This window comes from Hemitrygon akajei, chromosome 8 (genome assembly GCF_048418815.1).
Source record: "Hemitrygon akajei chromosome 8, sHemAka1.3, whole genome shotgun sequence".
NCBI classification, from domain to species: Eukaryota; Metazoa; Chordata; class Chondrichthyes; order Myliobatiformes; family Dasyatidae; genus Hemitrygon; species Hemitrygon akajei.
This window is the reverse complement of record NC_133131.1, coordinates 97,252,974-97,279,163: the sequence shown is the minus strand read 5'-3', so window position 1 is coordinate 97,279,163 and position 26,190 is coordinate 97,252,974. Positions and strand designations below refer to the sequence as shown.

Below are 26,190 nucleotides of genomic sequence, written 5' to 3'. Positions count from 1 at the left end.
AAAATAAGAGAGGAGAATTGTTGTGAATACACATATTTCAAGGTACAATAAACTTGCCTTTTCTGTGTTTTACCAGTTGGATGCTGTATTTTCCACATGCCAGAAGACTGCGACAGTTGTGCTATGACTGTGTGTTTTGACAACAAACTATAAAGACAGCCAAGGTCAGAACAACAAGAAGCTGAACCTTTTATTGTCCAGCAGCTGGTGAATCATTTCTTCTCAAAACAGAAAAATCACTGAAGCAGCTTGCAAAGCATTTATTCATCGGCAAAGTACTAATAATTTAACTTTTAAACTTTCAGCATAAAATGTAATAAACAATAGGGAATAAGTTAATGACTAAATGAGATTATCAGAAAATATCTTTCATTCTTAACTGTTATCCATAAGATGTATTTATTCTAAAACTTAAACTGTCATTTATTACAGGGATTGGTTTACATTTTCCATGAGAATCTTAGACATATATTGAAATCTTGTACACATTTATTATAAAGGGATACATCGGAGACTGATTCCTACCATAATTAGTATATGGGAATCATGAACTCAATTATTTAGTGGTGTTTCTGGATGATACAATATCAGTGCAAAACTGGATATTATTTAATATTTTATGCATTTTATTGATAACCTAACTCAAAGGGATCATAAAATTGTTAGTAGAGCAAGAATATTGGAGTGAATTCATTGGCAGAGTTAACCTGGGAGTGCTCAACATGAATAATGATCCCAAAAGACCAAGACCATACGAACCAGAAGACCAGAAGACATAGGAGCAGAATTAGGCCATTCAGCCCATTGAGTCTTCCCTGCCTTTCCATCATGGCTGAATAATTATTATTCCCTTCAACGTCATTCCCCTGCCTTCTCCCTGTAACCTCTGATGCCCATGCAATCAAGAACCTATCAACCTGCACTTAAAATATACATGTATGCAGTAACTTGGTCTCCACAGCCGTCTGTGGCGATGAATTTCACAGATTCACCATGCTCTGACTAAAGAAATTCCTCATCATTCCTCCTCCAAAAAAGTATTCTGTACTGTTGATTAGACAAACTCAACAAAGTACAAATCACTACTTCTGAATGCACATATTTCCTTCCAGACAATTAAAGATATGTAAATATAATAGTCAATTTACATGATTTTTTTATCATTTGGAGTAGCATGAACATTTATCTGACCCAGGATAATATGTAAGCATGTGCATGTGATCTAAAAGAGGTTTTGAAACATCTAAACAGAAAACATACAGACTTAAAAATAATATTTTTAAGAGGTGTTCTGCTTTCAGGAAATTTAATTTTTTCTGTATCTTCTGTTATGATGAGGATCCATATCTCTTGTCAATTCTCATTAGAATTTTTGATGTAGCTATAAGAAATCAAAAATTGCAGATTTTTAAAAATCCAAATAATATTTATAATACCAGTTGAAGAAGAATTGCCAAGAATTATTTTAAGTTGCTTTGGAGCCACTGTAGTGCACTGGTCTATCTTTAAGATGTTTTAGGAGCCTGTAGAAAAATATAAAGAGGTATTTCAGGGTGCATCTGTCAAGCAGATAAAAAATTCTGTGAAAATCTGTCTTTAATTTTATATTACTTAAGAATCATCATCATCATTATGTGCTGTGTCATGTGACGTAGATGATTATGGTCTCATGATCATGATTGTTCTTAGCAAATTTAAGAACCATGGAATTTTTTTTTTTAAAAAGGAGCAGGATGATGTGATTCCTGCCTCTTGAATCCAGTTCACAATCCATAAGGTTATGACGGGCCATTTCCTCAGCTTTGTTCCAGCACTTCCTCCCCCATTCTCATACTCCTTGATTCCAATGATCTGTTTGTCACAGCCTGAATATTAGCCAATGACTGAACATTATACATTTTGAGTAAAAGAATTCCATGGAATCATAATCCTCCAAATGAAGTTTTACCCGAATGTATTCCTCATCCTTATCCCTAGACTGTTGAAATTAGTTCTAAACAATTTCGATCAGTTCAAGAAAATGGCTGATAAGTATCCAGAGTTCCAAATTCTTCCAGAACTTGCTTCATTGTTAGCCACTGCTGAAGTTCCTGAAGACTGGAAGGTAGCTAACGTGCTCTGTTGTGGAAGAAGGGCAGCAAGGACAAGCCAGGGAACTGCAGGTTTGTTAGCATGATATTAGTGGTGGGGAAGTTACTGGAGGGAATTATGTGGGACAGTACCTACCAGCATTTGAATAGACAGAGTCTGATTAAGAGCAGCATGGTATTATATGTTGGAAGTTATGTTTGTCAGAATGGAGACTAGTGAAACATTGTGAGCCACAGTGGTCAGTGTTGGGACCCTTGTTATTTATATAAATAATCTGGATGTGAATGCACAAGGCTTGATCAGCAAGTTTGCAGATGACATGAAATTAAGAGGTATTGTCGATAGTGAAGAAGATTATTGTAGATTACGGGGGGGGGGTGGTCTTGATCAGTCAGGAAGTGGTCTGTTGAGTGGCAAATGGATTTTTATACAGTGTGTGGTAATGCATTTTGGAAAGTGAAGCCAGCATAGGACTTGTACTATGAATGGTAGGCAACTAGGAAATGCAATGTATCATAGAGACCGAGGAGTTCAAGTGTATAGTTCACTGAAAGCAGCATCACAGATTTTCTGGGAGTTAATCTGCAGCAGGTGAATGATAGGTGGAAACAGACGGAGAGAAAAGAAAACAAAATATGGAAGAAGGTAAGGGGGAGGCGAGTGAGATAAACAGCAACACAAAGGTCTACCAGAGCTGAATTCAGGTAAGTAAAGGAGGGGGAAATGGATCTATTAGAGGAGAAGGGAGAGGTGAACGGCAGTTGGAATTGGAACGGCAGGGGGAGAATCTGAGTGAAGTTGTTAAAAGAAGAGGGTGAACAGGGTGCTGAGGGAGGGGAACAAAAATGGGAGAACCAGAAGATCAGAATGAGAGGAGAGGAGAGAACGGGGGTGGGGTGATAGGGAGAGGAAAAACAGAAAAATGGTGGACAGGGTGTTTATCTAAAATTGGAAAACTCAATTTTTGTGCCATTGGGTAATAGACTCTCTAGATTATATATAATGTGTTGCTCTTCCAGTTTGTGTTGGAGCTTCAGCTGGTGGTACAGATGGTCAGGGTGGAAATGGAGAGAGAACTTGAAATCGTCTGCAGACTGAGCATCAGTGTTAGTGAAGCAGTGGCTGAGTCTGTGCTTCATCTTGCTGATGTTGAGAAGACCACATCAGGAGCACTGAATGCAGTAGGCAAGGTTGGATGAGATGCATGTGAACGTTTGCCTCATCTGCAAGGACAGTATAGGTCCTAGATGGTGTGGGAGGAGGTGTAGGGTCAAGGGTTACATCTACAGTGATGGCAGGGGAGACAGCCAGGAGTAACAGAAGGAACAATGTGAAAGGATAAGTGGACCAGAGAATCCCGGAAGGTGGAGAGGGGTGGGGATGAGAAGTGCCTGGTGGAAATGATGAAGGCCCAAAAGGTGAAACATAATACCCGGTGAACTCTATCGCTGTTCTGTCTGGGAGGAGGTAGGATGAGAGCTGATGATGGGAAACAAAGGAGGTGCAAGGTAGGGCTCCATCAACCACAGCAGAAGTGAACCTATACCTCCTGAAAATGGAGACATTTCAGATGTCCTGGAACAGAGAGCTTCATCTTGAGTGGAGATGCGGTGGAGAATGAGAAACTGGGAGAAAAGAATAACATAGTTTCAAGAGACAGATGGGAAGAGGTGAAGTCTAAGTCGCTGTTGGGGTCAGTGGGTTTATGATAAATACTAATGCTTTGTCTCCTAAGAGAGAGACAATGAGACCAGAATCCTCACTGATTGGATTTGACGTGAGGTGTATTTCACTCTATGTTTCAATGTACATGGGGCAAATAAAACTAATCTAATTGCTTGCTGTAACTACATGTTAACTTTCATGTCCATGGATGCAGCAAACCTCTCTGAACATCAGTGACGTTGAAGTAAATATTGATTTTTCTGTTCTCTATGTCACTACGAATTACCTGAAATTTTCTCAAGATTTACATTCCATCTGTCACTATATGTCAATTTCCTTCTGCAGGCTCAATATCTACTCAGAACTTAGTTTCTCGCTTAGAATTATAATATCAGCAAATTTCTACTGTATATACTGGTCCTGGCCTCATTATTAATGTTATACTTGTAAATTGTAAATATTGCATTGAGATTAGATACAGTCACTTCTGTAAATGTGAGAAATAAAAGTGCCTTGTTTGAAAAGCTAGTACACTTGGTGGGTATGACTGAACAAATGTGCATATTGACACTGGTAATTATGTATATGTCTTGGATATTGAGGATATAATTATACAAATTATGCAGTTTTAGCACTATTCTTGTGGTCTTAATATTATCCTTACCTAAAATAGATGATATATAGACTCGAATACTCCTCGTGGTGGTATGTAATCATGTTGCTAATGTTAGACGAAACTGAATTTCTATTCTGCAGTAAATAACATTCTAGTTAACTGGCCCACGGGCAGAAGGTCAAAGAGCATCTTTCTGAAAGAAAGGTTAAGGAATATTTAAAGAGGGCAGGGCTTGAATTCATAATTCATTCTCGGGAGTGACTGGGATGGTATTGGGTTTGCCGACCGTGAAGTTCTAAACTCAAACAAAGACCTTAAGTCCTATTGGATCTCAATCATCATGAGTACTCTCTCTAAAAGGAATTTACACTGTAGCTACCCAATCTTCAAAAGCTAGTTTACTTCCTTGTTTATTCTCCACGGTGAGTTAAGCTGTCAATACTCACTATTCAAGTGGTAGGTCCCCTCTCCCTACCAAGGAGAAGATATTCCAACTAACAAAGTAGTTTTAAACACAGGTCAATTATTTACAGTGATACACGTTTAAATCTCAGAGGATTTCTTTATTAAACTTTTCCAAATTTTTACATAAGGTTTCTGTCTTATAAAACATTTCCAAATCACAAGCTATTTCTAAAACACAAACTATTTCCTAAACACAAAGTATTTCTTAAACATAATGATTTCCAAAGCACAGGTACAATTCCTATAAATTTAAAAGGCATACCCATGATACAGACAAACACATTGTCTGTCTCAGAAGCTGAAGCTGGAGAAATGGAACCTCATTCATCCCTGGTTTCTTTCATGTTGTCTGATGTTCCTTTTGCCAGAACTGCTCTCTACATTTATCATTTTTCTCCCACATAGGTGACTTCACATACATATCACATGTACTTCCTTGGATATCTTGTTAACACAAATGTTCTAAAAGCATTTTGAAGACATAATTATTTTGCGAATGCTCACAGTTCCTAATTACTGCTATAAAACAAATTTCTTTAAGGACATTAAAACCTTCCAAACTATAAACTGATCAGTTATTGATATGCTAAATTATATTATCTATCTGTTTCACAAGCTTCCTTGTACTAAGCAATTTAAGAGTCAGCTTGTCTGTTTGAAACAAACTAAATTAAACAACCATTATCCTATACCCTTTTCGAGCAGTAAAACAGGTACAGTCACTAGCATCTGCTTCTACACAAGCAATGTACTGCAATGTACAATGTACAGAGCTTGTTTTGAAAGCTGTGTATTTAAATCCAGGCAGATTACTGCTTTCCATTTATATTTTAAGAACTGAAGACTAACTTCCATTTATGACCAGAAACTAAATGAACTAGAGTCGGCCCTCCTTACTCATGGGGGATTGGTTCCGGGACCCTCCACAGATACCAAAAAAAAAGTGGATGCTCAAGTCCCTTATTTAACCTGTCTCAGTGAGGTGGACTTTAGGATCCAGTGGAGCTTGGGCCCTGCTGCCCGCAGCTACTGCTGGTTCTGTTCTGTTGATGGAAAATGATCAAGATTGAAAATAAAGTGGAAATGATAAAGTGATTGGAAAGAGATGAAATGCCATCGGTCATTGGAAAGCATTGGGCTGCAGTCAGTCAACGATTGGAACAATTTTAAAGGATAAAGTGAGAATAATGGAGCATGTGAAAGGCCCTGTCCCGATGAAAGCTACAATTATTACTAAGCAATGCTGTGGTTTAATTATTGAAATGCATACGTTTCTTAAGTGTTTTATATGCATAGAAAGGTAAAATATATACTATATACTGAGAGAAACATTTGACTAACTGACACTAAATAATACCGGATGTACCTGTGCTGACTAACAGAACTTCTGGGTTTTTTTTCAATCCCGATCCGCAGTAACCTATTCACATCTTCCTGTATACTTTTAATCATCTCTAGATTACTTATAATATCTAATACAATGTAAATGCTATGTAAATAGTTGTTACACTGTATTGTTTAGGGAATAATGACAAGAAAAAATAGTCTGTACGTGCTCAAACAACAAGTGCTGGAGAGAGAACCAGGTTTTCCCGATCCGCGGTTGGTTGAATCCATGCATGCGGAGCCTGCGGATAAGGAGGGCCGACTGCATTAGTTGGAAGTTTACTTGTATCTTTTGTGATCTTACAAGTGGCAGCTGTTTTTAGAAAACAAGGTTAGCAAAAAAAAAGAGAGGAGTGATTATCTGTCAAATGGTTAAGTTATTCAAAACATTTCCTTTGAGATTTATTCAGAGAACAACACTGCTTCCTATTCTTAATTTGTTTATGGAACTTTAATTTAAATTGTTCAATTTTGCAGAAGAAACCAAAGGAGATATTAGACAATAGACAGTAGGTGCAGGAGTAGGCCATTCGGCCCTTCTAGCCAGCACCGCCATTCACTGTGATCATGGCTGGTCATACACAATCAGTACCCCGTTCCTGCCCTCTCCCCATATCCCTTGACCCCACTATCTATAAGAGCTCTATCTAACTCTCTCTTGAATGCATCCAGAGACTTGGCCTCCACTGCCTTCTGGGGCAGAGCATTCCACATATCCACCACTCTCTGGGTGAAAAAGTTTTTCCGCATCTCTGTTCTAAATGGCATACCCCTTATTCTTAAACTGTGGCCTCTAGTTCTGGACTCACCCATCAGCAGGAACATGCTTTCTGCCTCCAGTGTGTCCAATTACTTAATAATCTTATATGTTTCAATCAGATCCCCTCTCATCCTTCTAAATTCCAGTGTATACAAGCCCAGTCGCTCCAATCTTTCAACATATGACAGTCCCGCCATTCCGGGAATTAACCTTGTGAACCTACGCTGCACTCCCTCAATAGCAAGAATGTTCTTCCTCAAATTTGGAGACCAAAACTGCACACAATACTCCAGGTGGGGTCTCACCAGGGCCCTGTACAGCTGCAGAAGGACCTCTTTACTCCTATACTCAATTCCTCTTGTTATAAAAGCCAGCATGCCATTAGCTTTCTTCACTGCCTACTGTACCTGCATGCTTGCTTTCATTGACTGATGTACAAGAACACCTAGATCTCATTGTACTTCCCCTTTTCCTAACTTGACTCCATTTAGATAGTAATCTGCCTTCCTGTTCTTGCCACCAAAGTGGATAACCTCACATTTATCCACATTAAACTGCATCTGCCATACATTTGCCCACTCACCCAACCTGTCTAAGTCACCCTGCGTTCTCATAACATCCTCCTGACATTTCACACTGCCACCCAGCTTTGTGTTATCAACAAATTTGCTAGTGTTACTTTTAATCCCTTCATCTAAATCATTAATGTATATTGTAAACAGCTGCGGTCCCAGCACCGAACCTTGCGGTACCCCATTGGTCACAGCCTGCCATTCCGAAAGGGACCCGTTAATCACTACTCTTTGTTTCCTGTCAGCCAGCCAATTTTCAATCCATGTCAGTACTCTGCCCCCAATACCATGTGCCCTAATTTTGCCCACTAATCTCCTATGTGGGACTTTATCAAAAGCGTTCTGAAAGTCCAGGTACACTACATCCTCTGGCTCTCCCTTGTCCACTTTCATAGTTACATCCTCAAAAAACTCCAGAAGATTAGTCAAGCATGATTTTCCCTTCATAAATCCATGCTGACTCGGACTGATCCTTCTACTGCTATATAAATGTGTCGTAATTTCCTCTTTTATAATTGACTCCAGCATCTTTCCCACCACTGATGTCAGGCTAACCGGTCTATAATTCCCTGTTTTCTCTCTCCCTCCTTTCCTGAAAAGTGGGACAACATTAGCCACCCTCCAATCAGCAGGAACTGTTCCTGAATCTATAGAACATTGGAAAATGATTAACAATGTGTCCATAATTTCTAGAGCCACCTCTTTAAGTACCTTGGGATGCAGACCATCAGGTCCCGGGGACTTATCAGCCTTCAGACTCAACAGTCTATCCAACACCATTTCTTGCCTAATATGAATTTCCTTCAGTTCATCCTTTACCCTAGTTCCTTTGGCCACTATTACATCTGGGAGATTATTTGTGTCTTCCCTAGTGAAGACAGATCCAAAGTACCTGTTCAACTCATCTGCCATTTCCTTGTCCCCCATAATAAATTCATCCGTTTCTGTCTTCAATGGCCCAATTTTGGTCTTAACTATTTTTTTGCTATTCACATACCTAAAGAAGCTTTTACTATCCTCCTTTATATTCTTGGCTAGTTTACCTTTGTACCTCATTTTTTCTTGGCATATTGCCTTTTTTGTTATCTTCTGTTGCTCTTTAAAAGCTTCCCAGTCCTCCGGTTTCCCATTCATCTTTGCTATGTTATACTTCTTCTCTTTTATTTTTATACTGCCCTTTACTTCCCTCGTCAGCCACGGCCGCTCCTTACTTCCCTTAGGATCTTTCTTCCTCTTTGGAATGAACCGATCCTGAACCTTCTGCATTATTCCCAGAAATACCTGCCATTTTTGTTCCACTGTCTTCCCTGCTAGGGTATTGTTCCATTGAACTTTGGCCAGCTCCTCACTCATAGCTCCATAGTTCCCTTTGTTCAACTGTAATACTGACACATCCAATTTTCCCTTCTCCTTCTCAAATTGTAGGTCAAAACATATCATATTATGGTCACTACCTCCTAATGGTTCCTTTACCTCGAGGTCCCTGATCAAATCCAGTTCATTGCACAACACTAAATCTAGAATTGCCTTCTCCCTGGTAGGCTCCAGTACAAGCTGTTCTAAGAATCCATCTCGGAGGCACTCCACAAACTCCCTTTCTTGGGATCCAGTACCATTCTGATTCTCCCAATCTACCTGCATGTTGAAATCCCCCATGACAACTGTATCATTACCTTTGCGACATGCCAATTTTAACTCTTCATTCAACTTACACCCTACATCCAGACTGCTGTTTGGGGGCCTGTAGATAACTCCCATTAGGGTCTTTCTACCCTTAGAATTTCTCAGTTCTATCCATACTGACTCTACATCCCCAGATTCTATGTCCCCCCTCGCAAGGGACTGAATATCATTCCTCACCAACAGAGCCACCCCACCCCCTCTGCCAGTCAGTCTGTCCTTTCGATAAGATGTATATCCTTGAATATTCATTTCCCAGGCTCTGTCCGCTTGAAGCCATGTCTCAGTTATTCCCACACCATCGTACTTGCCAATTTCCAACTGAGCCTCAAGCTCATCTACTTTATTCCTTATACTTCGTGCATTCATATATAATACTTTTAATTCGGTACTCCCCTCTCCTTTCATATCAATTCCTATTTCACTTGGCCATACTGTATGATCTCTTCTTAAGCTTTCTACTCCATTGATTCTGTTGTCCTTTTTAACTTTTCTTATTATCACTTTCCCTTTAACTCCATCCTTATATTTCCAGTTCATCCCCTCCCCCCCACTACTTAGTTTAAACACATCCGTGTTGCAGTGGCAAACCTGTCTGCCAGAATGCTGGTCCCCCGCCTATTAAGGTGCAACCCGTCCCTTTTGTACAATTCATCCCTACCCCAAAACAGATCCCAGTGGTCCAAGAATGTAAATCCTTGCTTCCTGCATCAGTTCCTCAGCCACACATTCAGATCCATTATCTCCCTGTTCCTGCCCTCTCCAGCACGAGGAACTGGAAGCAAACCAGAGATAACCATCCAGGAAGTAATGCTTTTCAGCCTTCTTCCGAGTTCTCTGAAGTCCCGCTGCAGAATGTCCTTCCTCTTCTTCCCGATGTCATTTGTGCTGACATGCACTACCACTTCCGGCTGTTCACCTTCACCCTTGAGGATTCCCTGTAATCGGTCCGTGATGTCCTGGATCCTAGCACCAGAGAGGCAATACACCATCCTTAAATCTCGCCTGTTGCCACAGAAACCCCTTTCTGTACCTCTTACTATGGAGTCCCCTACTACCACGGCTCTTCCTGATGTCTGACTCCTCGGCTCTGCTTCTGCACCAATTTTCGACTCGCAGACCTGTCCGCCTCTCAGACTGGCAGTACCTTCTGTCCTGACAGCTTCCAAGAAGGTGAACCTGTTTACAAGAGGTACATTCCCTGGGGTCTCCTGTACTTCAAGCATCCTTTCCTTCCTCTTCGTCGCCCCCTTTCTCTCTTCCGGTATCCTCGGTGTAACGACCTCACTGTAGGTCCTGTCCAGAAAACCCTCGTTTTCGTGGATAAACCTGAGGTCATCCAGTTCTTTCTTCATTGCTGCAACATGCTTCTTCAGAAGCTGAATCTGGACACACTTTCCACAGCTGTAGCATCCGGGGGCACCATCAGTGTCCCTGACCTCCCACATCATGCACGTAGCACACTGAATCAGCTTAGCGGTCATGTCTTCACCCTCTGCAATTGTGCCTGGCGTAGTCTCCTCGCCGAAGACTCTCGAGCCAAAGACTAGCACTTTTCACACCAGGCACTTCCCTCGACCAGGCCACTATTTAAAAGCAAAGTGAGAATTGTTTTCAAAGGAATCAACCTAAGACCAGTGGGAGTTAGATACAATCTGTCAATATCAGTTCAAAGTAAATAAAATTAATATAGTACATAACTTTAAAGAAAAACAAGTCACATATAAAATGAACAATGCAGAATTAATAAATGGTAGTTTAAATGTTAATGGACTGGATATTTAACATGTCAAATGATATTTAACATGTCAAAGTATAAACCATGTCATTACATGAAGATTGTAATGAGAGCTATGAAAATGCTGAGCAATATCTAGAATAAAATCATACCTGAAATAAACAAAATAACACAAATGAAATCCGAAGCCAAAATCATGAGTAGTAGTACTAGAAATGGAATTTCTATGATTAAGCACTGAGTGCTCAGCACAATTCTTTCAGTACAAGTGAAGGAATGTGGCAGGCACGAATTGGCTGTCTGACTCTTAAAGGGACATTAGCAGCTAACCACACTCCAGGGAACTGGAGTGCCAAAACTTGGAAGCTTGCTGCTGTTCAATTGGGATCATGACAGAACCTCTCCCTGTGACCGGCTCCAGATGAACCAGGGTAATCAGGGTGGTGCTGGTGAAAGTCCTAAATCAAGGCAGGGTCCAGGGTGTCTCATGAAGGAATCCAGCTTCTTTCATCTGGGCTATATCCTTCCCAATCCACGAGGTGCTGCCTTTACCATGAACTGTCCAAAAGTCCCAGAATTTTGAATGGACTAACGTAACGAGGAGCCAATTTTCTGGATTCAACCTGCGTGAGGAAATCTTTAGTTCAATAGTTCAGTAGTTTCATTTAATATCAGAGATATTTCTCTGATACATCCTGCAATTCTTGTTCACAGACATCCATGAAAACAGAAGAATGCCCCAAAAAGTGTGTGATAGTAAAAATGTTAGAACCCCGAAGAGCCCTGCTCCCTTCTCCCACGCACAAGCAACAGCAAAGCAATAACCCTTCCACTTACTCCAGCAAAAATGCATCAGCACTCTCCACCCAGCAAGCAAGAAATAGCAAAGCCTGAATAAAGACCATGATCTGTCAACAAAAACTAATTGTTCACCCGACAATTTGATATACCACAGGCTCTCTCTCTCTCTCTCTCTCTAATAAAGGGGAAAAGATGTGTGCCCTTTCACAGTGAGAAGGGAGACATAACAAAACAACTCACTGATCTATGGTGTTAAAAATCTGTTGTGCCACTTGATTTTCCCCTGGGAATTCTCTGACCCAAGAATATGTGTGCGTACTGAGCCTCTGATGTATCATTTTTCTCCTGTGATGCTTCAGTTGGGCATAGAATTAGCCGATCCACAGGGCCACAAAACCTCCGAACCTTGGAGTCACACTTGTCTTCTAGGCTGCATCCTTGGGATTTTGAAAAGTGTCCGGCCATAAGCCCCTGGGAGCGGGTCTCACCACTGCAGAGCCAAAGTCTCGGTGTAACTCCTGGTCAGGGTCTTCAACAGAACCCCTGACGAGAAAAAAGAGAGACATCAAAGGTAGAAATGTAACTGATTTCGCAGATAATCTCGAAGGAGTCACCACTGAGTGCCATTGTAAATCTGCCCCCACCAACATCAGAGACCTGCTGGCTGGGACGAAGTGCTTGTCCCCGCTTTCGCTGGTGGTTAGCCTGGTCTTGTCATTGCTGCAAATTGGCCAGCAACCAATGAGCTCACATAAGGCCTTCCAAAACCTAGAGGCAAACTGGGGACTGTGATCAGTGGCGATGTCCTGGGGAAAAGCAAATTCTGAAGACGTGCTGTAACTTGAGTTTTGTGGTCTCTGAAGCCGATGGTAATTTGGGAAAGGGTGCGAAGCAGCAGGCCTTGGAGAATTGGTCCGTGACCACCATGACTACTGCATTAGCCCGAGATGCCAAAAAGCCTGTGATAAAGTCCACAGAAATGTGAGACCAAGGGCGAGCAGGAATGGGGAGAGGCTGAAGCAGATCTTGGGGCTGTGTTTGGGGTTCTTCCTCTTGTGCAGAGACATCACATGCTAAGACTTTCCCGGACACCTTTAGTAATCCCTGGTCACCTGTAATGCACCTTGATGAACTCCAAGGTGTGAGCAACCCCTGGAAGCCCAGACAAGTTCAAAGTGTGTCACCAGTTGAGCACCTCCGAACAAGCAACGATACGTCCAGGAGGACTATTACCTGAGCTGTCCCATGTTGCTTTTAGGTTCAGCGGTTTTCAAGTCCATGTTCCTGCAGATGTGCGCCTCCATTCTCGAGTTGGGAATTATAGTGGAAGGGCTCCCTTCCCTTTAGGTGTTTTAAACTGTCAGGACCGGACATCTGGGTTTTGATTTTTTTGATCCTGGGTGGTAAGTAATAAAGAAGTTGAACCTATTAAAGAATAGGGACCAACATGCCTGCCTCAAATTCAACTTCTTTGCATCCTGGATGTGGGCTAGGTTTTTGTGGATGCTGTAATTCAAAGGCCAAGGAGCATTGTACCAGGAATTGTTGGCATATTTTGGGACTACTATCCTGCTGCTCAGGGGCCAGTAGTGCAGCAATCCCTCTCGAGTACGGACAGCCTCCAGCTTGAATATGCCCAGAACTGGCAGCCACTCCGGCCAAACTCAGAGTGTGCCTACCAGAGTCAGAGAGTTTCTGGAGAGCGATGAGGTTCTCCTGACGCATGTTGTCGTGTTTACCTATAGTTGCTCCCTGTAGGCCAATGCAGTTTTCAGACATTCATACTCTGCTGGGTTCATGACGGCTCAATCATGCTGTAACAAGAGACCAGTGGATGGTTGTGAACCCAAGTGCAGAGTAAGGTCTAGAATTGACTCAGACACATTCAAAATAAACAAGACAACACAAATGGAATCCAAAGGCGAATTCACAAGCAGTAGCACCAGAAATGGAATTCCTGTGATTGAGCGCTCAGCGCAAGTACAGACTTTACATGAAGGAATGTGGCAGACAATAATTGACAATCTGAGTTTCAAAGGGACAGCAGTAGCTAACCAAAACTTGGTTGTTTGCTACTGTTCAGTCAGGACCATGACAAAGGTGGCATGATCTGCAGTCTAGTGCTCCTAACAGAGAACAGCACTTACAAGAACCAGAACATATTTGTGTTGGGAGTGTCTAATGTTTTGGTCATCTTAGTTATCAGGAGGAAAGAGCACTATTCAATTCATCAAAGTGGTGTGTATGTGCGTACACACACACACACACACACACACACACACACACACACACACACACACACACACACACACACACACACACACACACACACACACACACACACACACACACACACACACACACACAATCATCACAGGGTTGAGCGAGGGGATAAAACTCGAAAGTTATGGTGGTATTATGTATATTGGTGTCTAACACACCAAAAACAGAAAACATTTATTTCAAGAAAAAGGGTGAAATAATTAGAACAATATGAAAGGTGAAATTAGCACTAATATGAAATATTTCTTCACACAACTAATCATTTTGCTGCTTCTCAGTAATAATCTAGGGGACTGGAACAGTGAATAAGAGTGGTTTGAATATCACCCTCAGATCCATCCCCCAGTGCTTCTGGTTAATGATTGTAAAGGATTCTTGGGAGCCAGGCTATATACTTTATTTAGATTTTAATTTTGGTGTAAGTGCTAGTCCAAGGGAGATAGGAAAATTAAGCTTGTACAGATTATGAATTTGTCATGGTTTGGATGATGGGAGTGATAATTTCCTGTCTTCCTATCATGCTGTTTGGCAGAAAAGGTGGAAATAGGAATACTTTATCCAAATTACTTTGGCATGATTGTTTGTAGTTAGTGATATCTGATGCTTTTTAATAATCATTTCAGAGCCAACAAATGAACAGAAGAAGGTTTTATTGATACAGGAACTGAGATGGAAGCAGAAATAGACGTTGACATGGAGATACAAAAAACGCCTTTTTAGTGGAACCACGAACACGTGGTTTGTATGATGACTATGTAATTGTTGGGATGGGATGCGTAAAGGGCAGGTGCTGTATTCCATGCAGTTGCACGGAGAAGCAAGGAAAAAGGCCAGGACATTGAAAGGTATCACAAAGTGAAAAATCCCTTTGAAATACTAAGAGAGGAAAAAGCACATTTTGGGGTTGGTCTTGTAAAATTGCTATCAATAGACAGGTGATGGGGAGAATTAGGAATGCAATAAAGAATTATTGATATTTCACAAAAAAGGTAGGTATAGCTTGAATATGTATTGATTCCCAGAGAGCAAACTTCAGTTTCAGGAAGCGAGTAGAGGCAATTAGGTAAAAAAAAATAAAGATTTCTCATTTCTGGTGAAATATTAACTCTACTTTCCTCACAACTGCTGCTGCCCACGTTGCATGGGCAATACATTGTGGATGAGAACACATTGTGAGCACTGAATAGAGCCAACTAAAGTGAAATGCTGTAAATTCGGGGATGTCTCCCGAGGAAAGGGTTAATGTAAATGGAGCATTTGATGGCTCTAGGTATTGCGCATTTAATATTTCAGTGATATTTGAATAATGTTGTAGATATATTTTTTGATTAAGCATCACCCAAGATGACGCCATGTACGGCAGATGTGTTGCGAGCTCCATTCCATCTGTACAGCATACTGTTAATTTCCTCTGGATTTCTTTTTCAAGTAGCCAATAGTCACATTAGATATGATAGACTGACTCTTCTGAACATTGGGAAGGCGGCATTTACCCACTACGTGCCGCCTTTCCTACACTGGGATCCCCTGCTTGCACGATCCACAGAAGACTCATGTCTTACACCGCCGCTACCTCAGAAGTGGCATCAGAGGTAAGGGGGAAGGGTCGGGGTCCTGGTGAGGCTGAGATGGCGTACTAATTGGCCACTGCTCCCCAGCATACACCTGGCTAATGTTCAGTCCCTGGACAACAAGCTGTGTGAACTAAGAGCCAGTATCTCCTACCGGCCAGAAACAAAGGAATGTAACATTTTGTGCTTCGTGGAGACCTGGCTGACGGAAGAGATACCGGATCACACATTCAAGCCCTCTGGATTCCCCCTGTTCCATGCAGACAGATCAAAAATCCTCTTTGGGACGAGTGAAGGAGTTGGGGTATCTTTCATGGTCATAGTCCATCATGCTCGGTGTGACCCCCCAGAACGTGCATGCCCTCAAATCCTTTTGTTCCCTAGATCTGGAGTTCCTGTCACTGCTGTGTAGACTGTTCTGGCTGCCTAGGAAGTTCACAACTGTTATTATAACAGACTGGGCTCTCAAGGAACTGTACGAGACTGTCAGCACCCTGGAGAATGCACACCCAGAGGCTGCCTTCATCAGCGCCAGTGACTTTAATAGAATGCCGCTGACTAAGGTCTCTACAAAGTTTTGTCAACACATCCAGGAGAGCACACGGGGAGATAGCATACTTGACTACTGCTACTCTTCCTTCCGCAACAGTTACAAAGCTCTCCTCCACCCACTGTTTGGAAAATCAGATCACTCCTCCATCCTTCTGCTGCCGAGGTACAGGCAGAAGCTGAAACAAGAGGCAGCTGGTCCAACCACTCGAGCTCCATGCTGCAGGACTGCTTTGATGACATCGACTGGAATGTCTTCCATGATGAGGATGTCTGAGTTCACGGATGGGATCATGAGTTTCATCCGGAAGTGCATTGAAAATGTTGCCCCTCAGAAAATGGTCAGGGTCTATCCAAACCAGAAACCCTGGATCAGCAGTTCCGTGCAAACAGCACTTACCACGTGACACAGAGCTTACGTTGCCGGTCACCAACAGGAACTCAAGAAATGCAGCCATGATCTGCACAATGTCATCAAGGCAGTGAGGCAACGTTACAGGGACAAGATTCAGACTCAATTCTCTACCAACCACACACACAGCTTATGGCAAGGTCTGTACTCAATTGCAGACTTCAAAGCTAAATGCAGTGGAGTTTCCAACATTGCTGCCTCTCTCCCAGATGAGCTAAATCTTTTTATACACTCGATCTGATGTTGCCAATTCTGAGCCCAGGAGAAGGCCAACAGCTGATGCGACCTGCAGCTTGGTCATCTCTGAGGCTGAGGTACGCAGGTGTTTCCAACAAGTGGACAGTCGCAAGGCAGCGGGACCGGACGGCATCCCAGGGCGAGTACTCAGAGTGTGCGTGGCACCACTGGCTGGTGTGTTTACAGACATATTTAATCTCTCCCTCTCCCAGTGTAGAGTGCCCTCCTCCTTCGAAACATCTACTATTGTTCCTGTACCTAAAAAGGCCAAGGTAACATGTTTGAATGACTGGTGTCCTGTCGCAGTCACCTCAATAATAAGCAAACGCTTTGAGAGGCTGGTCAAGGATTACATCTGCAGCATGCCATCACCTACACTGGATCTCCTAAAATTCACCTATCAACACAACCGCTTGACAGATGACGCAATATCCACTGCTCTACATACCATCCTTACACATCTGGAGAAGAAGGATGCTTATGTGAGAATGCGGTTCTTGGACTACAGTTCAGCATTCAACTCCATAGTTCCGTCCAGGCTCGACAAGAAGCTCAAAGTCCTCGGCCTTCACCCTGCTTTATGTAGCTGGATTCTGGACTTCCTGACAGATCGCCGGCAGGTGATAAGAGTGGGCTCCCTCACCACAGATACCCCTCTGACTATCAACACAAATGCCCACCAAGGCTAAGTCCTAAGCCCCCTCCTTTACTCTCTGTATACACATGACTGTGTTGCCACACACAACTCTAATCAGCTAATTAAATTTGCTGACAATGCTACATTGAATGGCCTAATCTCAAATAATAACAAGGTAGCCTCCAGAGAAGAAGTCATCACCCTGACACAGTTGTATCAAAAAAACAACCTCTCCCTCAATGTCACAAAACCAAGGGAGCTGGTTGTGGACAACAGGAGGAATGGAGATAGGCTAGCCCCTATTGACATCAATGGATCTGGGCTTGAGAGGGTGAACAGCTTTAAGTTCCTCGGCATACACATCACTAAGGATCTCATGTGGTCTGTACCACATACCAGCTGTGCGGTGAAAAAGGCACAACAGCGCCTCTTTCGCCTCAGACGGTTGAAGAGTTTTGATATGGACCCTAACCTCCTAAGAACTTTCTACAATTGAGAGCATCCTGACTGGCTCTATCACTGCCTGGTATGGGAACTGTACTTCACTCAATCACAGGACTCTGCAGAGAGTGGTGCAGACAGCCCAGCACATCTGTAGATGTGAACTTCCCACTATTCAGGACATTTACAAAGACAGGTGTGTAAAAAGGGCCTGAAGGATCACTGGGGATCTGAGTCACCCCAACCACTAACTGTTCCAGCTGCTACCATCTGGGAAATGGTACTGCAGCATAAAAGCCAGGACCAACAGGCTCCAGGACAGCTTCTTCCACCAGGCCATTAGAGTGATTAATTCAAGCTGACACAATTGTATTTCTATGTTATAATTTATTTCAGTTAGTCCTGACAAAGGGTCTCAGCCTGAAATGTCGACAGTGCTTCTCCTTATAGGTGCTGCCTGGCCTGCTGTGTTCCACCAGCATTTTGTGTGTGTTGTTTGAATTTCCAACATCTGCAGATTTCCTCGTGTTTGCTCAATTCAATTCATTATGGGTTATGTGTAAAAGTATGTGAATGTTATATGTCATTATGCCACCATATCATATGTACATGCCACACTAACAAAAAGTAATAAGTAGACATGAATCTTCCAGATCTGTGGTTTTTTTTTCCAATTAGTTGTTAGATTTACAAAACATAACAGTGGTGATGAAGCTTTAAAACGAATCAAAGATAACCTACATACTGAGGTGCAGGAGATTTTATTCTTCACTAGGGTAGATAGACGATCGAATTTTTTTTTAAAAAGTGTAGCGTGTGTTTCTTACAAAAGATGAAAGGCAGTCAAGTTAAAAAATGCAGACAATGGGTGAAATTGATGGGTTCATAAGTAGTGAGTACTGGGTGATAATTACAAGAAATGTAAAAGAAAGTAGAAATGGCTGGCTACTTCAGGGAAATATATGTGTTCAATTGCAGAATAGATAACTGGCTAATGTATACTGAACAAATTGAGCAGCAATTTAAAACAAGTGGAATAGCCAATAAGCAACAACTACCAGCTTAGTTGGAAAAGTTTACAGTTTGCTTAGACATTTAATTGCTCCGACCAAACCAACTTTGCTGATATCGTGAAAGTAACACAGGAACATTTCGAACCAATGCCAGTGTTGATTGCAGAATGCACTAGGTTTCATAAACAGAATCAAAAGTAAGGGGAGTCCATTTCAGCGTATATGGCTGAACTGAAGAAGTTGTTTGAGCTTTGTGTGTTCAGTGATGGGCTTAATGATACAGAGACATTGACTAGTTTGTGGAATCTTACAAGAAAACATTCAAAAATAGCTCCAAACTGAAGGACAACTCACATTTAAAGGAGTAGTTGAAATTGTTGTATCAATAGAAATAGCACCTAGAGATGCAAGTGAGGTGTAGTCAGGAATATAAGTGAGCACAAACAAAATTGCAACGTTTAAACAGAAACTTGCCTAGCTGAACAAATTGAGTCACCATTGTGGCAGGGGTCAAGTACATTAGACTAAGGTTGGTCTAAAGGTGAAACCTGCCGAAAATGCAACAAAGTTGGACACATTCAAATATCACGTTGGGCAGACCAGAATAAATGGACTGCACAGGGATGAGAAAAAGATAAAAAGTCAAGTTGCAATTTCAAGAAGAGCTCTAATTTGCATGTTGTTGATAAAAAACCTGAGAATGATGGTAATAACATAGGACTATGTAGCCTTGAGATTTACAATGTGAAAACTAACAAAAGACAAGCAATCTGGCTTACTTCAGAAGTGAATAGCAAATTAATTAAAATGGAATTGAACACTAGTTCAGCTGTTTCATTCATTTCACAAAATGAGTTTGAATGGAATTTCAAAGATACTGAACTGAAACCTGCAGATATCAAACTAAGAAATTATACAGCACTGGAGAAAAGATAACTCCTGTGGGAATGACATTTGTAACAGTGAAATACAACAACCAACAAGGCACATTGCGGTAAGAACAGGAGGGCTGGCATTGTGAGGCCATGATTGGCTGAGACAACTACAACATGATTGTAGATCCATCCACCAGTTACATGCTACATCCCCAGCAAGAGAATCAACTGAAAGCAAATTAAGAAAGATACCGTATAATGCCACAGTAGTGTTATAAGATGGCACTGGAAAACTCAAACATATCAAGGGTAAAATAATTTAAAATAATATCACACCCCAGTTTTACAAAGCCTGTCCAGTTCCATTTACCATCAGTGATAAAGTAGCCAATGAGCTCGATCACATGGAGGCTGAAGGAATTCTTTCCAAAATTGAGTGGAGACCATGGGCAATACCAATGGTCCCAGTAGCTAAGAAAGAGGAGTTTTTCAGGAACTGTGGTGATTTTAAGGTCACCATCAACTCAGTACAGAAAGTAGTAGATCAGTACCCTCTGCCTGGGATAGAAGATATCTTTGCACATCTTTCTGGAGGGTATCAGTTCAATCAAGTGGATCTAGCTGAGGCCTACCTGCAGATGGAGATGGAAGTTGAGTCCAAGACATTTCTCACCATAAAGATTCTCAAAGGGCTTTATCACTATAATAGGCTTATTTTTAGAGTACAATCAGCACCTGCACTCTTGCAGTAAGTCATGGACCAGTTGCTGTGCAGGGACTCAGTGTTACCTGGATGATGTTATTGTTACTGGTGAGGATGACAAAGAAAGCTCCAAAATCTCAAGACATTTTTAAAAAGATTGGAAGATTATGGGCTCAGGACACAATGTGTCAAACTGGAATTCTTTAAGCCAAGCTTTTCTTACTGTGAGCACACCATTGACACGCAAGGATTACACAAATGTGCTGAGAAAATGCACAGTGGTGGATATGTCATGGCCAAAGGATGTGTCACAGTTGCAGTCCTTTTTAGGATTTGTCAATTACTACAACAGGGTCCTGACAAACCAGGCCTCTGTGCTCCACCCCATGAACTCATAACTACAGACTGGGAAGAAATGGCAATGGACAAAGCGGTGTGAAGCAGCTTTCCAAAAGGCAAAGGAAATGGAGATGACTGACACTGTATTCACACATTATGATCCACATAGTCCAGTGAAATCTGCCTATGACACCTTGCCTTATGGTGTAGGTGTAGACATGTCACATGTTATGAGTGATGGAAGTGAACATCCCATAGCCTTTGCATCACAGTCCCTTACCATTGCAAAGGAAAATCACCCACAGATTGATAGAGAAGCCTTGAGTCTAGTTTGGAGTATAAACTGCTTCAAACAGTACTTGTATGGGAAGAATGTTTACTCTCATTACTTATCATCTGCCACTGGTGTCCATTTTGAAACTACAGAAGGGTGTTCCACAAACAGCAGCAGCACACATGCAGAGATGGAGGACACAATTACAAGATCGAATTCAAGAGGACAAATAATCATGGAAGTGCTGATGGATTGTCCTGTTTACCATTGGAAAAGGAAACGCCTGAAAAATGTTCAAAAGAGGTCACTTAGCTTGATGTATTCTCTCTAATGCAAATTGAAAGTCTCCCTGATACGGTAGGGTTGATCCAAAAGGAAACCGGTAAAGACCCCACGTTGTCTTAGGTCTACATGGCCAGCTAAAATGGCTGGAACTTGCAACAGAGATTCTTGACCCCATTTTTACCAGCACCAAGTTGAACTTGCACTTTGACAGGAGTTGCCTTATGTGGGGATTGAGAGTTGTTATACCATCCAAGCTGACAGCTAGTGTTGGAGGAGCTCCAGACTGGTTACCTAGGCACGTTCAAAATGAAAGCATTGTCTTGAAACGTTATCTGGTGGCTAGGAACAGATCAGCAAATCGAGCAGCTTGCCATGCACTGTTTGGAATGCCAACACGTCCAGAAAATACCAAGGCCAGTGCACCTCCATCCCTGGGAATGTCCTGTATTGCCTGGCAGAGGATTCATGTGGATTTTGCCGAACTATTCATGGGCACTAATGTCTTGGTAATAGTGGACAGCTACAAAGTAGCAAGAGTGTTGCTAATAGCCTCTACCTGAGCCTCACACACTGTTGATGTGTTGAGAAACATCTTCTTAAGGACTGGTGTTCCAGAACATTTAGTCAGTAACAATGGAGCACAGCTTGTGGCAGAACAGTTTCAGTCATTCCTGAAAATGAATGGAGTAAAACACAGTACATCTGCACTGTACCACCCAGCTACAAATGGCTTGGCGGAAAGGTTTGTCTGAAGTCTGAAGAACATACTGCGAGCAATGTCAGTTGAACACACTCCACTGACACTGAATTAGAAGCTTGCCAGTTTCCTCCTTGCAATCACAATGCAGCACACTCCACAACCAACAGCTCACCAGCTGTGCAGTTCCTGAGTCATCCTTTGCACTCGCATGTAGATGTACTCAAACCCAATCCCAGAACTAGTGTGCAGAACCAGCAGCCGAGGCAAATTGATAGCTCCTCAAACAACGAGGTTCAGTGTTTCACTCCTGGACAAGCAGTCCTGTAGAGGGACCACAGAGGTGATCAAAAGTGGGTAGTTGAAAAGACTAAGGACAGAACTGGACCACTCTCCTACACAGTGGAGATTGTGCCTGATATTGTCTGGAGACGACACATTGATTGATTGAGGGGAGCACAGTCAATTGTTAGAGAAGAAAGGTGGGTAGAGCTGTCAGAACCACTTCCTGCAGTCCAGAGGCAATTCCTAAAACCACGATGGAGGAGACTCCAGAACCTGAGATTGCTTCACAGTCACAAGTCCCACCTACCAAGCAGAGTGATCCCCATTCTCTGAAAATATGTTATCCAACAGGAGTAAGAAAACCTCCACAGTGATTAAATATTTATGCCTGAATGAGGTGCATTTTATATTGAGTTTATAACTAAGCAGGAAGGAGTATTGTGTATTTGATATTTCCATAGTATTTGAGTAACATTGTAAATATATTGTTTGATTAAGCATTCTTTGTTGTTTACATAACTCATTACTGGTTATATGTAAAAGTATGTGAATGGCATACGTCATTACACCTCCACATCATATATGTGTACCTCACTAACAAAAATAAAAATAATGAGTAAGTACACACGCATCTCCTGGCTCCTGTGTTTTTCTTTTGAATAGTTTCTGGAGTTACAAAATGTAACAAATTCTTTAGCTAGAGGGTGGTGCATTTGTGCAATTCATTGCTACAGATGGTTGTGGAGGCCAAGTCATTGGGTATATTTAAAGTGGAATTTGATAGCTTCTTAATTAGTAAGGGTGTCAAAGATTACAGGGAGAAGGTAGAGATATGAGGTTGAGAGGGAAAATATATCAGCCATGATCGAATGGCAGTAAAGATTCAATGAGTCAAGTGTCTACATATGCTCCTATGTCTTAGGGTCTAAATCCTTGCCTCATCTGGAAAGGGTGCTAGTGGTCCTGGATGAAAAGAATCAGATAAAAGAAACTGTGTTGGTCTTTCCTCCTTGACTGCAATTTTATTTTATTTCATCCTCACCGTGCCTAGTGTAGTTGTTGAATTTTGAAAGCCTTTTTAAGTTTCCTGGTGATATAGGAGACTGATTTGAATGTAAAATAATGCAGAAAATATATCTTTGCTATAGTTGTAATTCTATCTACCATTCTTGTTGCTAAGAGACATTTAAATGAATATTCAAATTCTTATTTTGGTATGATGAAAGCATTAGAAAATGTAACAAAGCAAGGAAGTGACCTTGGTTTGATAAGGAATTAATTCAGACTCCAACTCAGAAAGTTCCCCATTTTTAAAAAATAAGTCATAGAAACATGTTTCACTGTTTCACTGTAGACCATTTATTTCAACTAAATCTTGATTACAGTATATACCTTTTTCTGAATGCACGTTTTAATAAAAATAACTTCTTTATAGAGCACTTTTCATACAAATGATATAGTTGAAATTGTAAAAATGAAAATAAAAGACAAAAAGATGTTAGTTAAATGCAGGCTTGAATAAATAGGTTTTGGGGTTACCTTTAGAAGTGTCAATTGAGTCTGCATCCTTTATAATTTTAGGTATTGTATTTCACAGTTTATGAGGGTACTTAAAAAAATCTGACCTGCCAATTCTCTTTTGAGTGAGTCTTTTATATTTATGAGACTGGCAGAAGAAGACCTGAGAGCTTGAGCATGATTATATAGTGATTCTGAATCTACAGAAAGTTGTAAAATGAGTCAGCTCCATCTTGGGTACTCGACTCCATAGTATCCACAACATGTTGAAGGAGCAGTCTCCAAGAAAGGCAGTGTCCATCATTTAGAACCCCACCAGCCAGTACATGCCCTCTGCTCATTGTTACCATCAGGAAGGAGGTACAGAAGCCCAAAGGTACGCACTCAGTAATTCAGGAACAGCTTCTTCCTCTCTGCCACCTGATTCCTAAATGAACATTGAGCCCATGAACACTACCTCACTTTTATTATTTCTGTTTTTCACTTTTTAAAATTTAACTATTTAAAACCCATGTAAATTATTTATCATTTATTCATTCCCTATATTATCATGTATTTTACTGCTGCTGCTAAGTTAACAAATTTCATGACATATGCTGGTGATATTAAACCAGATTTTGATTCTGTTTCTGTGATGTACTCTGGTCCCAGACCATTGAGAGCTTTAAAACAAGAGTATTTATTAAGAACTATTTTAATGCATTACAATTCTAGTTTTAAATTCCTTTATCATGTATATTGAGACTGTTGTGTCTGATTCTATGTCACAGCTGAGTTAGAGCAAAGGGAAGATCAGAGGCAGATCTGTAATATGTGCAGAGAACACGTAACACCTGTAATAGAGTCACAGAGTAGGGAAGTTGTTCTTGATGAAATAAAAAACTAAAATCGGAAGCAATGTGAAAATCAATAAATATTGGGGTCTGAAGAAAGTGTATGAAAATATTTTTTTCAACTACAGTAAAAGATATTTCATTGAATTGAACAAAGCAAATAAAAATTATAAGGAGCACATTGGACAAAGATTTAGTGATAAATACATCATCCAAAATTCCAAAAGTGAAGGTTTTAAAATAATTATGTGGTTGTACTTATCAATATTTATCATATATTTAGCATCAACAGAACATTGTCAATGTTACATCATTACTTTTGGGAGCTTATGTTGTGTTTTCTACAATACAAAAATAGCTATTCTTTGAAGGTCCATCATTGACTTAAAAGCAACTTTGAACATCATGAAGTTTTGGAAGATGCAGGAGAAATGAAAGTCCATTTTGTTTAAATGTTTAGTTGTAACGGAAGCTACATAGAGCTGAATTCAAATTCACCTTACTGAACACAAAGTACACTGCAGATGCTGTAGTCAAATCAACACGTACAAACAAGCTGGATGAACTCAGCAGGTCGGGCAGCATCTGTTGAAATGAGCAGTCCTTCACCCATGCTGAGCTTGTCAATTTCATCGACTTTGCCTCTAACATTCACCCAGCCCTCAAATTCACTTGGTCCATCTCGGACACTTCTCTCCCCTTTTTTGATCTCTCGGTCTCCATCTCTGGAGACAGACTGTCCACTGACATCTTCTATAAACCCACTAATTCCCATAACTAGCTTGATTATACCTCTTCCACCCTGCCAAATGTAAAAATGCTATTTCCTATTCCCAGTTCCTCTGTCTCCGCTGCACCTGCTCCCAGGATGAGGCTTTCCATTCCAGGATATCTCAAATGTTCTCTTTCTTTAAGAATCGTGGTTTCCCTTCTGCCGTCATCAATGATGCCCTCACCCATATCTCCTCCATTTCCTGCAATTCGGCCCTCACCCCATCCTCCCGTCACCACAACAGGGACCGTGTCCCCCTTGTCCTCACCTACCACCCCACCAGCCTCCAGATCCAGCATATTATCCTCCACAACTTCCACCACCTTCAACAGGACCCCACCACTAAGCTCATCTTTCCCTCTCTACCCCTCTCTGCTTTTCGCAGGGATCGTTCCCTCCGCAACTGCCTGGTCCACATGTCCCTCCCCACAGATCTCCTACTTGGCAAGCGTAAGTGCTACACCTGTCCCTATACCTCCTCTCTTACCACCATTCAGGGTCCCAAACAGTCCTTCCAGGTGAGGCAACACTTCACTTGTGAGTCTGTTGGGGTAATCTATTGTATCCGGTGCGGCCTCCTCTACATCGGCGAGACCCGACGCAGATTGGGGGATCGCTTCATCAAGCACCTCCACTCCGTCCGCCACAACAGACAGGATCTCCTGGTTGCCAACCACTTCAACTCTGCTTCA

At 41.5% G+C, this 26,190-nt stretch overlaps 1 protein-coding gene across 1 annotated transcript in view; it reads left to right on the top strand.

Annotated features, from left to right (window-relative positions):
• Positions 1-4,250, top strand: part of hepacam2 (HEPACAM family member 2) — a 77,171-nt gene extending 72,921 nt beyond the window's left edge. The window contains exon 10 of the mRNA XM_073054233.1: positions 77-4,250. The gene's annotated coding sequence lies outside the window, so the exon portion shown is untranslated. The remainder of the gene's footprint in view (positions 1-76) is intronic.
• Positions 4,251-26,190: the final 21,940 nt, after the last annotated feature.